Source organism: Ambystoma mexicanum, chromosome 12, assembly GCF_040938575.1.
Source record: "Ambystoma mexicanum isolate Mex_15411 chromosome 12, UKY_AmexF1_1, whole genome shotgun sequence".
Lineage (NCBI taxonomy): Eukaryota > Metazoa > Chordata > Amphibia > Caudata > Ambystomatidae > Ambystoma > Ambystoma mexicanum.
The window spans coordinates 1,003,452,023-1,003,467,733 of NC_090936.1; the positions used below are offsets into that span (position 1 = coordinate 1,003,452,023).

Sequence of the window (15,711 nt, forward strand, 5' to 3'; positions counted from 1 at the left end):
CATGGGAGATCTGTGGGTTTCCTATACAGCTCGGTGGGCTGGGATGTACCTGTACATGGGAGATCTGCTATTTTCCTATTGGGCTCTGCAGGGAAGGATGGATATGGGTGATCCGTGGGATTCCGATACAGCTGGGAAGGGAGGGACGAACCTGTACATTGGAGATCTTATATTCCTATAGGGCTCTGCAGGGAGGGATGAACATGGGAGATCCAAGGTATTCCTATCCACTTGGCAGGGAGAGTTGGACCTGTACATGAGAGATCTGTTATATTCATATAGGGGTCTGCAGGGAAGGATGGACATGGGTGATCCGTGGGATTCATATACGGGTGGGCAGGGAGGGATGGACCTGTACATGGGAGATGTGAAATATTCCTATGGGATTCTTCAGGGAAGGATGAATATGGGAGCGCCAAGGGATTCCTACACGGGTGGGCAGGGAGGGATGGACCTGTACATGGGAGATGTGTTATATTCCTATTCTGCAGGGAAGGATGGACGTGGGTGATCCGTGGGATTCCGATACAGCTGGGCATGGAGGGATGAACCTGTACATGGGAGATCTGGTATATTCCTATAGGGCTCTTCAGGGAAGGATGAATATGGGAGATCAAAGGGATTCCTAAGCAGCTGGGTGGGGAGGGGTGGGCCTGTACATGGGAGATCTATATATTCCTATAGGGCTCTTCAGGGAAGGATGAATATGGGCGATCCAAGGGATTCCTATGCAGCTGGGCGGTGAGGGATGGACATGCACATGAGAGATCTGTATATTCCTCTTCAGGGAAGGATGAATATGGGAGATCCAAGGGATCCCTTCACAGCTGGGTGGGGAGGGATGGACCTTTACAGGGGAGATCTGGTATATTCCTATAGGGCTCTTCAGGGAAGGATGAATATGGGAGATCCAAGGGATCCCTTCACAGCTGGGTGGGGAGGGCTGGACCTTTACATGGGAGATCTGGCACATTCCTATAGGGCTCTTCAGGGAAGCCTGAAAATGGGAGACCCAAGGGATTCCTATGCAGCTGAGCGGGGAGGGGTGATCCTGTACATGGGGGATCTGTTATATTCCTAAAGGTCTCTGCTGGGAAGGATGAACATTGGGGATCTGTGAGATCCATGTAGGGCTCAGTGGGAAGTGAGGAATATGTTCAATCCTATGTGTGCTATTCCTATACGGCTTTGCTTGGAGGGATGAGCAGACACATAGATGTGAGGGATTTCTGTAGGGATGCACGGGGAGGGATGTACATGCTAATGTGTGCAAATTCCATTCAGCTCTAAATTGAGGGATGAACTTATAAACGGGAGATCTCTAGAAGAATGAACATATACATGGGAGATCTGTGGGATTCTCATGGGGGTGGGGGGAAATGATATATAGTAGATGTGGGGGATTCTTAAAGGGCTCTGCGGAGAGGGATGAACCTGCACAGGGAAGATTTATGGGGTTTGTATATTGGCTCATCGGGAAGGGATTAACCTGTTCCTGGGAGATATATGGGATGAGGCCTATATGGCTTCGCAGGGAGGGATAACCCTGCACATGGTGATCAATGGGATTCCTATACAGTTCTGTGTGGAGAGATGAGCCGATAAATGACAGATATCTGAGGTCCCTTTGCTACCTTTGCAGGGATGGAGGAAACGAAACACAGGAGATATGGGGGATTCCTCTAGGGCTCTGAGGGGAATGGTGAGCCTTTAAACTGAAGATCCTTGGCATTCCTATTGAGCACGACGGACGGGATGAACCTGGGCATTCCTATATGCAAGATTCCTATTGGGCTCCACGGGGAGGGGTGAATCGGCTCCTGTGAGATATATTGGATGATGCATATGCAGCTTTGCCGGAAGGGATGAACCTGTAATTGGGATATTTGGGGGATTTCCATACTAGATTTGCAAGAAGGGAGGAAACGATACATGCGAGATATGAGGGATTTCTAGATGGCTTAGCTGGGAATGTTGAACCTGTACACTGGAGATCCTTGGGATTTCTATAGGGCCCTGCGCAAGGGATGAACCTGTGCATTCCTAAATATGCGATTCCTATACGGCTCTGCAGGGGGGATGAACCTGTAGATGGGAAATCTGGGGGATTCCCACACTAGAAAACCTTCATCTGTGGGTATTGGGCTCTTGGTGGAAAAGCGTGGAATCTGCAACAACAAAAAAAAAAGGAAAGGGTCCCTGTCATGCGGATTGATACCTCTTAAGTACTAGGCCGAAGAAGAAGGCCGTTGAGGTAATGAAGGATTATCCAATGAGGAGATATAGTGAGGTCAACGTTCAGCCGCTAAACACTGGGGACAATTCCTAGCAAAACGTTTGACAGCAAAAGAAAAGTGTATTCTAAAAATGGGAAAACTCTCAACGAAGGTAGAGGAGGGAGGAGGGCAAGGCAGAGTGCATGAAGTTCTGGGGCATTTGTACCGTGTACCTATTCCCCCCTGCCACTTACGCTGCTTTGCACGGACCAGGCAACCATTAAGGGCGCTTCAGGTATAGGCAACGAGTACATGGGGATAGAGGGCACACTTGCCCCTGTTCTCCTCAAACAATGGGGGGGCAGGAGTATTATGTTGCCCCGTGGAGTTTCTACAACCACAAACCATGAAATATAAAAGATTCAGTGACATGCTCTTCGATATCACTGGGCGAAGCAGGGCTTCTGGCTCCTCCGGTGCTGGGCTCGGACTTAATAAAGCTTAGTACACAGCTTGCAAAATTAGCAAGTGTTGCTCATTTCAAAGAGGGAAGGCTGCATCATTGTCCCCTTAGCCTTGATTGGGGAGGAGTGTGAGTGGGGGACCGGCTTAAGCGGTTTGCGGGCATGGGAGAGGTAGGGAATACTAAAGCAGAATGCTGCAGACACACCTCAGCAGGTTAGGCGACTGTTGCTCAGGGGTTATATTTAGACATGCCATGCCTGTAATGCTATGGCTTTCTTCCATTTACTGCTGCTACATGTGCTGTAAAATGTGTAATTTGGCCCTGGAGATGGAATTTGTGCCGTCATAGCGAAAATAAAAATTTCGTTTTGGACCCCATTGCGAAAATCAATAGTTGGCACCCAAGAGCCCATGTACAGAAATGTGTAATCAGAGCTCTATCTCCAAGGACCGGCTCGCTGCCCTTATTCCATTGAGCTCACCACATTAGGATTGCGATGTGTACATGCTCTGAGCAGCCCCAGCCCCAGTCCCTTATGCTGCACTCAATGGACTTGGAGCTGTGAAAGATTCCACTCCCATCTCAGCACCTTGCTCTATGTGGGTCTGCTTCTTGGTCAATTGGTATGATTGTTGCTTTGGGTGCGATAGGGTTGCGGCTTCAAATCCTAAACTGCTGTTGTTTTATTGTGATAGAAGATTTAAATCTTGTGTTTATTTCGTATTTGGAAAGAGTCAAAAAAGAAGTGAGGGCTCGTCCGCGATTTGAACCCGGGACCTCTCGCACCCTAAGCGAGAATCATACCCCTAGACCAACGAGCCACTGCGCAGCTGCTGTGCATAATTTCATAAGACTCTCAGATCCACTTTTCCACAGACTGGAGCAGTATCCTCTTATTCATGTTTCAATCGCGCAGTGCAAGATGCTAGAGATCATGGAGAGGATCAGGCAGGGAGGGGCATCGTACAGAGTCAGAGTTGCTTTCAGCAAAATGACACCTCTTTTTTTCAAAACTGTGTACATAAATTAACAAAACGGGCAATGTCTTTCCACCTCTAAATTTAATAGGAGGGTGAACTGATATTAACGATCAGTTGTGATTGCAACACAAAACTCCCATTTAATATCATGCATAAATGAACAGTAAAATAGGAAGCAGTGCTGATGTGGCAAGCCACAAGGCTGACTGCTCGCTCATGGCTCTGCTCACAGCTGGCTCGTTGGTCTAGGGGTATGATTCTCGCTTTCCCGGGTTCAAATCCCGGACGAGCCCCGTTTTGTTTTGGATACATTTAAACGCTCCTTTCGCACCCTGAGCAACAATCACAACCCAAGACCAAGAAGCCATCTATGAGCAGTGGCAAACTATCACCCAACTGCAGGAAGGATCGACTGAAAAGCGCTCATATTTTTTTCACATCAATAGAGGAAGGGCAGTAAAAAACACACGCGAGAAAGATACACTGAAAAGGCGTCATATCAAAAACAAGAAGAAGAGCGTGTGAGTGGTCTAAAGACGTGGGGCTTGCAGGATTAAGCCACTCCAAAGATCACACGCAGTCTTGGTTGGACAGGGGCATGCAAACAAATTATGTAATCGTTGTTCCAAGCCCTCGAGGTCTGTGAGTGCCTCATTTGGGAGGGGAGGAATTCACCTGTGTGTGATTCTGACCCATTGTGTGCAGGTGAAAAAATACGGATCCAAGAACGGGAGGAGGGATAAACCTGCTCCAAGGGATTCCTATAAAGCTCAGTGCGGAGGGATGAACCACTACACGAGAGATCCAAGGGATTCCTATACAGCTGGGCGGGGAGGGGTGGACCTGTACATTGGAGATCTGGTATAGTCCTATGGGATTCTTCAGGGAAGGATGAATATGGGAGAGACAAGGGATTCTTATACAGCTGGGCGGGCAGGGATAAGAGATCTTATGTTCATATAGTGCTCAGTGGAGAAGGATGAACGTGGGAGATCTGTGGGTTTCCTATACAGCTCGGTGGGCTGGGATGTACCTGTACATGGGAGATCTGCTATTTTCCTATTGGGCTCTGCAGGGAAGGATGGACATGGGTGATCCGTGGGATTCCGATACAGCTGGGAAGGGAGGGACGAACCTGTACATTGGAGATCTTATATTCCTAAAGGGCTCTGCAGGGAGGGATGAACATGGGAGATCCAAGGTATTCCTATCCACTTGGCAGGGAGAGTTGGACCTGTACATGAGAGATCTGTTATATTCATATAGGGGTCTGCAGGGAAGGATGGACATGGGTGATCCGTGGGATTCATATACGGGTGGGCAGGGAGGGATGGACCTGTACATGGGAGATGTGAAATATTCCTATGGGATTCTTCAGGGAAGGATGAATATGGGAGCGCCAAGGGATTCCTACACGGGTGGGCAGGGAGGGATGGACCTGTACATGGGAGATGTGTTATATTCCTATTCTGCAGGGAAGGATGGACGTGGGTGATCCGTGGGATTCCGATACAGCTGGGCATGGAGGGATGAACCTGTACATGGGAGATCTGGTATATTCCTATAGGGCTCTTCAGGGAAGGATGAATATGGGAGATCAAAGGGATTCCTAAGCAGCTGGGTGGGGAGGGGTGGGCCTGTACATGGGAGATCTATATATTCCTATAGGGCTCTTCAGGGAAGGATGAATATGGGCGATCCAAGGGATTCCTATGCAGGTGGGCGGGGAGGGATGGACATGCACATGAGAGATCTGTATATTCCTCTTCAGGGAAGGATGAATATGGGAGATCCAAGGGATCCCTTCACAGCTGGGTGGGGAGGGATGGACCTTTACAGGGGAGATCTGGTATATTCCTATAGGGCTCTTCAGGGAAGGATGAATATGGGAGATCCAAGGGATCCCTTCACAGCTGGGTGGGGAGGGATGGACCTTTACATGGGAGATCTGGCATATTCCTTTAGGGCTCTTCAGGGAAGCCTGAAAATGGGAGACCCAAGGGATTCCTATGCAGCTGAGCGGGGAGGGGTGAACCTGTACATGGGGGATCTGTTATATTCCTAAAGGTCTCTGCTGGGAAGGATGAACATTGGGGATCTGTGAGATCCATGTAGGGCTCAGTGGGAAGTGAGGAATATGTTCAATCCTATGTGTGCTATTCCTATACGGCTGTGCTCGGAGGGATGAGCAGACACATAGATGTGAGGGATTTCTGTAGGGATGCACGGGGAGGGATGTACATGCTAATGTGTGCAAATTCCATTCAGCTCTAAATTGAGGGATGAACTTATAAACGGGAGATCTCTAGAAGAATGAACATATACATGGGAGATCTGTGGGATTCTCATGGGGGTGGGGGGAAATGATATATAGTAGATGTGGGGGATTCTTAAAGGGCTCTGCGGAGAGGGATGAACCTGCACAGGGAAGATTTATGGGGTTTGTATATTGGCTCATCGGGAAAGGATTAACCTGTTCCTGGGAGATATATGGGATGAGGCCTATATGGCTTCGCAGGGAGGGATAACCCTGCACATGGTGATCAATGGGATTCCTATACAGTTCTGTGTGGAGAGATGAGCCGATAAATGACAGATATCTGAGGTCCCTTTGCTACCTTTGCAGGGATGGAGGAAACGAAACACAGGAGATATGGGGGATTCCTCTAGGGCTCTGAGGGGAATGGTGAGCCTTTAAACTGAAGATCCTTGGCATTCCTATTGAGCACGACGGACGGGATGAACCTGGGCATTCCTATATGCAAGATTCCTATTGGGCTCCACGGGGAGGGGTGAATCGGCTCCTGTGAGATATATTGGATGATGCATATGCAGCTTTGCCGGAAGGGATGAACCTGTAATTGGGAGATTTGGGGGATTTCCATACTAGATTTGCAAGAAGGGAGGAAACGATACATGCGAGATATGAGGGATTTCTAGATGGCTTAGCTGGGAATGTTGAACCTGTACACTGGAGATCCTTGGGATTTCTATAGGGCCCTGCGCAAGGGATGAACCTGTGCATTCCTAAATATGCGATTCCTATACGGCTCTGCAGGGGGGGATGAACCTGTAGATGGGAAATCTGGGGGATTCCCACACTAGAAAACCTTCATGTGTGGGTATTGGGCTCTTGGTGGAAAAGCGTGGAATCTGCAACAACAAAAAAAAAAGGAAAGGGTCCCTGTCATGCGGATTGATACCTCTTAAGTACTAGGCCGAAGAAGAAGGCCGTTGAGGTAATGAAGGATTATCCAATGAGGAGATATAGTGAGGTCAACGTTCAGCCGCTAAACACTGGGGACAATTCCTAGCAAAACGTTTGACAGCAAAAGAAAAGTGTATTCTAAAAATGGGAAAACTCTCAACGAAGGTAGAGGAGGGAGGAGGGCAAGGCAGAGTGCATGAAGTTCTGGGGCATTTGTACCGTGTACCTATTCCCCCCTGCCGCTTACGCTGCTTTGCACGGACCAGGCAACCATTAAGGGCGCTTCAGGTATAGGCAACGAGTACATGGGGATAGAGGGCACACTTGCCCCTGTTCTCCTCAAACAATGGGGGGGCAGGAGTATTATGTTGCCCCGTGGAGTTTATACAACCACAAACCATGAAATATAAAAGATTCAGTGACATGCTCTTCGATATCACTGGGCGAAGCAGGGCTTCTGGCTCCTCCCGTGCTGGGCTCGGACTTAATAAAGCTTAGTACACAGCTTGCAAAATTAGCAAGTGTTGCTCATTTCAAAGAGGGAAGGCTGCATCATTGTCCCCTTAGCCTTGATTGGGGAGGTGTGTGAGCGGGGACCGGCTTAAGCGGTTTGCGGGCATGGGAGAGGTAGGGAATACTAAAGCAGAATGCTGCAGACACACCTCAGCAGGTTAGGCGACTGTTGCTGAGGGGTTATATTTAGACATGCCATGCCTGTAATGCTATGGCTTTCTTCCATTTACTGCTGCTACATGTGCTGTAAAATGTGTGCTTTGGCCCTGGAGATGGAGTTTGTGCCGTCATAGCGAAAATAAAAATTTCGTTTTGGACCCCGTTGCGAAAATCAATAGTTGGCACCCAAGAGCCCATGTACAGAAATGTGTAATCAGAGCTCTATCTCCAAGGACCGGCTCGCTGCCCTTATTCCATTGAGCTCACCACATTAGGATTGCGATGTGTACATGCTCTGAGCAGCCCCAGTCCCTTATGCTGCACTCAATGGACTTGGAGCTGTGAAAGATTCCACTCCCATCTCAGCACCTTGCTCTATGTGGGTCTGCTTCTTGGTCAATTGGTATGATTGTTGCTTTGGGTGCGATAGGGTTGCGGCTTCAAATCCTAAACTGCTGTTGTTTTATTGTGATAGAAGATTTAAATCTTGTGTTTATTTTGTATTTGGAAAGAGTCAAAAAAGAAGTGAGGGCTCGTCCGGGATTTGAACCCGGGACCTCTCGCACCCTAAGCGAGAATCATACCCCTAGACCAACGAGCCACTGCACAGCTGCTGTGCATAATTTCATAAGACTCTCAGATCCACTTTTCCACAGACTGGAGCAGTATCCTCTTATTCATGTTTCAATCGCGCAGTGCAAGATGCTAGAGATCATGGAGAGGATCAGGCAGGGAGGGGCATCGTACAGAGTCAGAGTTGCTTTCAGCAAAATGACACCTCTTTTTTTCAAAACTGTGTACATAAATTAACAAAACGGGCAATGTCTTTCCACCTCTAAATTTAATAGGAGGGTGAACTGATATTAACGATCAGTTGTGATTGCAACACAAAACTCCCATTTAATATCATGCATAAATGAACAGTAAAATAGGAAGCAGTGCTGATGTGGCACGCCACAAGGCTGACTGCTCGCTCATGGCTATGCTCACAGCTGGCTCGTTGGTCTAGGGGTATGATTCTCGCTTTGGGTGCGAGAGGTCCCGGGTTCAAATCCCGGACGAGCCCCGTTTTGTTTTGGATACATTTAAACGCTCCTTTCGCACCCTGAGCAACAATCACAACCCAAGACCAAGAAGCCATCTATGAGCAGTGGCAAACTATCACCCAACTGCAGGAAGGATCGACTGAAAAGCGCTCATATTTTTTTCACATCAATAGAGGAAGGGCAGTAAAAAACACACGCGAGAAAGATACACTGAAAAGGCGTCATATCAAAAACGAGAAGAAGAGCGTGTGAGTGGTCTAAAGACGTGGGGCTTGCAGGATTAAGCCACTCCAAAGATCACACGCAGTCTTGGTTGGACAGGGGCATGCAAACAAATTATGTAATAGTTGTTCCAAGCCCTCGAGGTCTGTGAGTGCCTCATTTGGGAGGGGAGGAATTCACCTGTGTGTGATTCTGACCCATTGTGTGCAGGTGAAAAAATACGGATCCAAGAACGGGAGGAGGGATAAACCTGCTCCAAGGGATTCCTATATAGCTCAGTGCGGAGGGATGAACCACTACACGAGAGATCCAAGGGATTCCTATACAGCTGGGCGGGGAGGGGTGGACCTGTACATTGGAGATCTGGTATAGTCCTATGGGATTCTTCAGGGAAGGATGAATATGGGAGAGACAAGGGATTCTTATACAGCTGGGCGGGCAGGGATAAGAGATCTTATGTTCATATAGTGCTCAGTGGAGAAGGATGAACGTGGAAGATCTGTGGGTTTCCTATACAGCTCGGTGGGCTGGGATGTACCTGTACATGGGAGATCTGCTATTTTCCTATTGGGCTCTGCAGGGAAGGATGGACATGGGTGATCTGTGGGATTCCGATACAGCTGGGAAGGGAGGGACGAACCTGTACATTGGAGATCTTATATTCCTATAGGGCTCTGCAGGGAGGATGAACATGGGAGATCCAAGGTATTCCTATCCACTTGGCAGGGAGAGTTGGACCTGTACATGAGAGATCTGTTATATTCATATAGGGGTCTGCAGGGAAGGATGGACATGGGTGATCCGTGGGATTCATATACGGGTGGGCAGGGAGGGATGGACCTGTACATGGGAGATGTGAAATATTCCTATGGGATTCTTCAGGGAAGGATGAATATGGGAGCGCCAAGGGATTCCTACACGGGTGGGCAGGGAGGGATGGACCTGTACATGGGAGATGTGTTATATTCCTATTCTGCAGGGAAGGATGGACGTGGGTGATCCGTGGGATTCCGATACAGCTGGGCATGGAGGGATGAACCTGTACATGGGAGATCTGGTATATTCCTATAGGGCTCTTCAGGGAAGGATGAATATGGGAGATCAAAGGGATTCCTAAGCAGCTGGGTGGGGAGGGGTGGGCCTGTACATGGGAGATCTATATATTCCTATAGGGCTCTTCAGGGAAGGATGAATATGGGCGATCCAAGGGATTCCTATGCAGGTGGGCGGGGAGGGATGGACATGCACATGAGAGATCTGTATATTCCTCTTCAGGGAAGGATGAATATGGGAGATCCAAGGGATCCCTTCACAGCTGGGTGGGGAGGGATGGACCTTTACAGGGGAGATCTGGTATATTCCTATAGGGCTCTTCAGGGAAGGATGAATATGGGAGATCCAAGGGATCCCTTCACAGCTGGGTGGGGAGGGATGGACCTTTACATGGGAGATCTGGCATATTCCTATAGGGCTCTTCAGGGAAGCCTGAAAATGGGAGACCCAAGGGATTCCTATGCAGCTGAGCGGGGAGGGGTGAACCTGTACATGGGGGATCTGTTATATTCCTAAAGGTCTCTGCTGGGAAGGATGAACATTGGGGATCTGTGAGATCCATGTAGGGCTCAGTGGGAAGTGAGGAATATGTTCAATCCTATGTGTGCTATTCCTATACGGCTGTGCTCGGAGGGATGAGCAGACACATAGATGTGAGGGATTTCTGTAGGGATGCACGGGGAGGGATGTACATGCTAATGTGTGCAAATTCCATTCAGCTCTAAATTGAGGGATGAACTTATAAACGGGAGATCTCTAGAAGAATGAACATATACATGGGAGATCTGTGGGATTCTCATGGGGGTGGGGGGAAATGATATATAGTAGATGTGGGGGATTCTTAAAGGGCTCTGCGGAGAGGGATGAACCTGCACAGGGAAGATTTATGGGGTTTGTATATTGGCTCATCGGGAAGGGATTAACCTGTTCCTGGGAGATATATGGGATGAGGCCTATATGGCTTCGCAGGGAGGGATAACCCTGCACATGGTGATCAATGGGATTCCTATACAGTTCTGCGTGGAGAGATGAGCCGATAAATGACAGATATCTGAGGTCCCTTTGCTACCTTTGCAGGGATGGAGGAAACGAAACACAGGAGATATGGGGGATTCCTCTAGGGCTCTGAGGGGAATGGTGAGCCTTTAAACTGAAGATCCTTGGCATTCCTATTGAGCACGACGGACGGGATGAACCTGGGCATTCCTATATGCAAGATTCCTATTGGGCTCCACGGGGAGGGGTGAATCGGCTCCTGTGAGATATATTGGATGATGCATATGCAGCTTTGCCGGAAGGGATGAACCTGTAATTGGGAGATTTGGGGGATTTCCATACTAGATTTGCAAGAAGGGAGGAAACGATACATGCGAGATATGAGGGATTTCTAGATGGCTTAGCTGGGAATGTTGAACCTGTACACTGGAGATCCTTGGGATTTCTATAGGGCCCTGCGCAAGGGATGAACCTGTGCATTCCTAAATATGCGATTCCTATACGGCTCTGCAGGGGGGGATGAACCTGTAGATGGGAAATCTGGGGGATTCCCACACTAGAAAACCTTCATCTGTGGGTATTGGGCTCTTGGTGGAAAAGCGTGGAATCTGCCACAACAAAAAAAAAAGGAAAGGGTCCCTGTCATGCGGATTGATACCTCTTAAGTACTAGGCCGAAGAAGAAGGCCGTTGAGGTAATGAAGGATTATCCAATGAGGAGATATAGTGAGGTCAACGTTCAGCCGCTAAACACTGGGGACAATTCCTAGCAAAACGTTTGACAGCAAAAGAAAAGTGTATTCTAAAAATGGGAAAACTCTCAACGAAGGTAGAGGAGGGTGGAGGGCAAGGCAGAGTGCATGAAGTTCTGGGGCATTTGTACCGTGTACCTATTCCCCCCTGCCGCTTACGCTGCTTTGCACGGACCAGGCAACCATTAAGGGCGCTTCAGGTATAGGCAACGAGTACATGGGGATAGAGGGCACACTTGCCCCTGTTCTCCTCAAACAATGGGGGGGCAGGAGTATTATGTTGCCCCGTGGAGTTTCTACAACCACAAACCATGAAATATAAAAGATTCAGTGACATGCTCTTCGATATCACTGGGCGAAGCAGGGCTTCTGGCTCCTCCCGTGCTGGGCTCGGACTTAATAAAGCTTAGTACACAGCTTGCAAAATTAGCAAGTGTTGCTCATTTCAAAGGGGGAAGGCTGCATCATTGTCCCCTTAGCCTTGATTGGGGAGGTGTGTGAGTGGGGGACCGGCTTAAGCGGTTTGCGGGCATGGGAGAGGTAGGGAATACTAAAGCAGAATGCTGCAGACACACCTCAGCAGGTTAGGCGACTGTTGCTGAGGGGTTATATTTAGACATGCCATGCCTGTAATGCTATGGCTTTCTTCCATTTACTGCTGCTACATGTGCTGTAAAATGTGTGCTTTGGCCCTGGAGATGGAATTTGTGCCGTCATAGCGAAAATAAAAATTTCGTTTTGGACCCCGTTGCGAAAATCAATAGTTGGCACCCAAGAGCCCATGTAAAGAAATGTGTAATCAGAGCTCTATCTCCAAGGACCGGCTCGCTGCCCTTATTCCATTGAGCTCACCACATTAGGATTGCGATGTGTACATGCTCTGAGCAGCCCCAGTCCCTTATGCTGCACTCAATGGACTTGGAGCTGTGAAAGATTCCACTCCCATCTCAGCACCTTGCTCTATGTGGGTCTGCTTCTTGGTCAATTGGTATGATTGTTGCTTTGGGTGCGATAGGGTTGCGGCTTCAAATCCTAAACTGCTGTTGTTTAATTGTGATAGAAGATTTAAATCTTGTGTTTATTTCGTATTTGGAAAGAGTCAAAAAAGAAGTGAGGGCTCGTCCGGGATTTGAACCCGAGACCTCTCGCACCCTAAGCGAGAATCATACCCCTAGACCAACGAGCCACTGCACAGCTGCTGTGCATAATTTCATAAGACTCTCAGATCCACTTTTCCACAGACTGGAGCAGTATCCTCTTATTCATGTTTCAATCGCGCAGTGCAAGATGCTAGAGATCATGGAGAGGATCAGGCAGGGCGGGGCATCGTACAGAGTCAGAGTTGCTTTCAGCAAAATGACACCTCTTTTTTTCCAAACTGTGTACATAAATTAACAAAACGGGCAACTGATATTAACGATCAGTTGTGATTGAAACACAAAACTCCCATTTAATATCATGCATAAATGAACAGTAAAATAGGAAGCAGTGCTGATGTGGCACGCCACAAGGCTGACTGCTCGCTCATGGCTCTGCTCACAGCTGGCTCGTTGGTCTAGGGGTATGATTCTCGCTTTGGGTGCGAGAGGTCCCGGGTTCAAATCCCGGACGAGCCCCGTTTTGTTTTGGATACATTTAAACGCTCCTTTCGCACCCTGAGCAACAATCACAACCCAAGACCAAGAAGCCATCTATGAGCAGTGGCAAACTATCACCCAACTGCAGGAAGGATCGACTGAAAAGCGCTCATATTTTTTTGACATCAATAGAGGAAGGGCAGTAAAAAACACACGCGAGAAAGATACACTGAAAAGGCGTCATATCAAAAACGAGAAGAAGAGCGTGTGAGTGGTCTAAAGACGTGGGGCTTGCAGGATTAAGCCACTGCAAAGATCACACGCAGTCTTGGTTGGACAGGGGCATGCAAACAAATTATGTAATAGTTGTTCCAAGCCCTCGAGGTCTGTGAGTGCCTCATTTGGGAGGGGAGGAATTCACCTGTGTGTGATTCTGACCCATTGTGTGCAGGTGAAAAAATACGGATCCAAGAACGGGAGGAGGGATAAACCTGCTCCAAGGGATTCCTATATAGCTCAGTGCGGAGGGATGAACCACTACACGAGAGATCCAAGGGATTCCTATACAGCTGGGCGGGGAGGGGTGGACCTGTACATTGGAGATCTGGTATAGTCCTATGGGATTCTTCAGGGAAGGATGAATATGGGAGAGACAAGGGATTCTTATACAGCTGGGCGGGCAGGGATAAGAGATCTTATGTTCATATAGTGCTCAGTGGAGAAGGATGAACATGGGAGATCTGTGGGTTTCCTATACAGCTCGGTGGGCTGGGATGTACCTGTACATGGGAGATCTGCTATTTTCCTATTGGGCTCTGCAGGGAAGGATGGACATGGGTGATCCGTGGGATTCCGATACAGCTGGGAAGGGAGGGACGAACCTGTACATTGGAGATGTTATATTCCTATAGGGCTCTGCAGGGAGGGATGAACATGGGAGATCCAAGGTATTCCTATCCACTTGGCAGGGAGAGTTGAACCTGTACATGAGAGATCTGTTATATTCATATAGGGGTCTGCAGGGAAGGATGGACATGGGTGATCCGTGGGATTCATATACGGGTGGGCAGGGAGGGATGGCCCTGTACATGGGAGATGTGTTATATTCCTATTCTGCAGGGAAGGATGGACGTGGGTGATCCGTGGGATTCCGATACAGCTGGGCATGGAGGGATGAACCTGTACATGGGAGATCTGGTATATTCCTATAGGGCTCTTCAGGGAAGGATGAATATGGGAGATCAAAGGGATTCCTAAGCAGCTGGGTGGGGTGGGGAGGGGTGGGCCTGTACATGGGAGATCTATATATTCCTTTAGGGCTCTTCAGGGAAGGATGAATATGGGCGATCCAAGGGATTCCTATGCAGGTGGGCGGGGAGGGATGGACATGCAAATGAGAGATCTGTATATTCCTCTTCAGGGAAGGATGAATATGGGAGATCCAAGGGATCCCTTCACAGCTGGGTGGGGAGGGATGGACCTTTACAGGGGAGATCTGGTATATTCCTATAGGGCTCTTCAGGGAAGGATGAATATGGGAGATCCAAGGGATCCCTTCACAGCTGGGTGGGGAGGGATGGACCTTTACATGGGAGATCTGGCATATTCCTTTAGGGCTCTTCAGGGAAGCCTGAAAATGGGAGACCCAAGGGATTCCTATGCAGCTGAGCGGGGAGGGGTGAACCTGTACATGGGGGATCTGTTATATTCCTAAAGGTCTCTGCTGGGAAGGATGAACATTGGGGATCTGTGAGATCCATGTAGGGCTCAGTGGGAAGTGAGGAATATGTTCAATCCTATGTGTGCTATTCCTATACGGCTGTGCTCGGAGGGATGAGCAGACACATAGATGTGAGGGATTTCTGTAGGGATGCACGGGGAGGGATGTACATGCTAATGTGTGCAAATTCCATTCAGCTCTAAATTGAGGGATGAACTTATAAACGGGAGATCTCTAGAAGAATGAACATATACATGGGAGATCTGTGGGATTCTCATGGGGGTGGGGGGAAATGATATATAGTAGATGTGGGGGATTCTTAAAGGGCTCTGCGGAGAGGGATGAACCTGCACAGGGAAGATTTATGGGGTTTGTATATTGGCTCATCGGGAAGGGATTAACCTGTTCCTGGGAGATATATGGGATGAGGCCTATATGGCTTCGCAGGGAGGGATAACCCTGCACATGGTGATCAATGGGATTCCTATACAGTTCTGTGTGGAGAGATGAGCCGATAAATGACAGATATCTGAGGTCCCTTTGCTACCTTTGTAGGGATGGAGGAAACGAAACACAGGAGATATGGGGGATTCCTCTAGGGCTCTGAGGGGAATGGTGAGCCTTTAAACTGAAGATCCTTGGCATTCCTATTGAGCACGACGGACGGGATGAACCTGGGCATTCCTATATGCAAGATTCCTATTGGGCTCCACGGGGAGGGGTGAATCGGCTCCTGTGAGATATATTGGATGATGCATATGCAGCTTTGCCGGAAGGGATGAACCTGTAATTGGGAGATTTGGG

General features: G+C 48.6%; 2 non-coding genes across 2 annotated transcripts; both read left to right on the forward strand.

Moving 5' to 3' along the window:
- Nucleotides 1-8,536: 8,536 nt before the first annotated feature.
- On the forward strand, nucleotides 8,537-8,608 carry TRNAP-UGG (transfer RNA proline (anticodon UGG)). The gene has a single exon. It is a non-coding gene; the product is annotated as a tRNA-Pro (tRNA).
- Nucleotides 8,609-13,154: 4,546 nt separating this feature from the next.
- Nucleotides 13,155-13,226, forward strand: TRNAP-UGG (transfer RNA proline (anticodon UGG)). The gene has a single exon. It is a non-coding gene; the product is annotated as a tRNA-Pro (tRNA).
- Nucleotides 13,227-15,711: the final 2,485 nt, after the last annotated feature.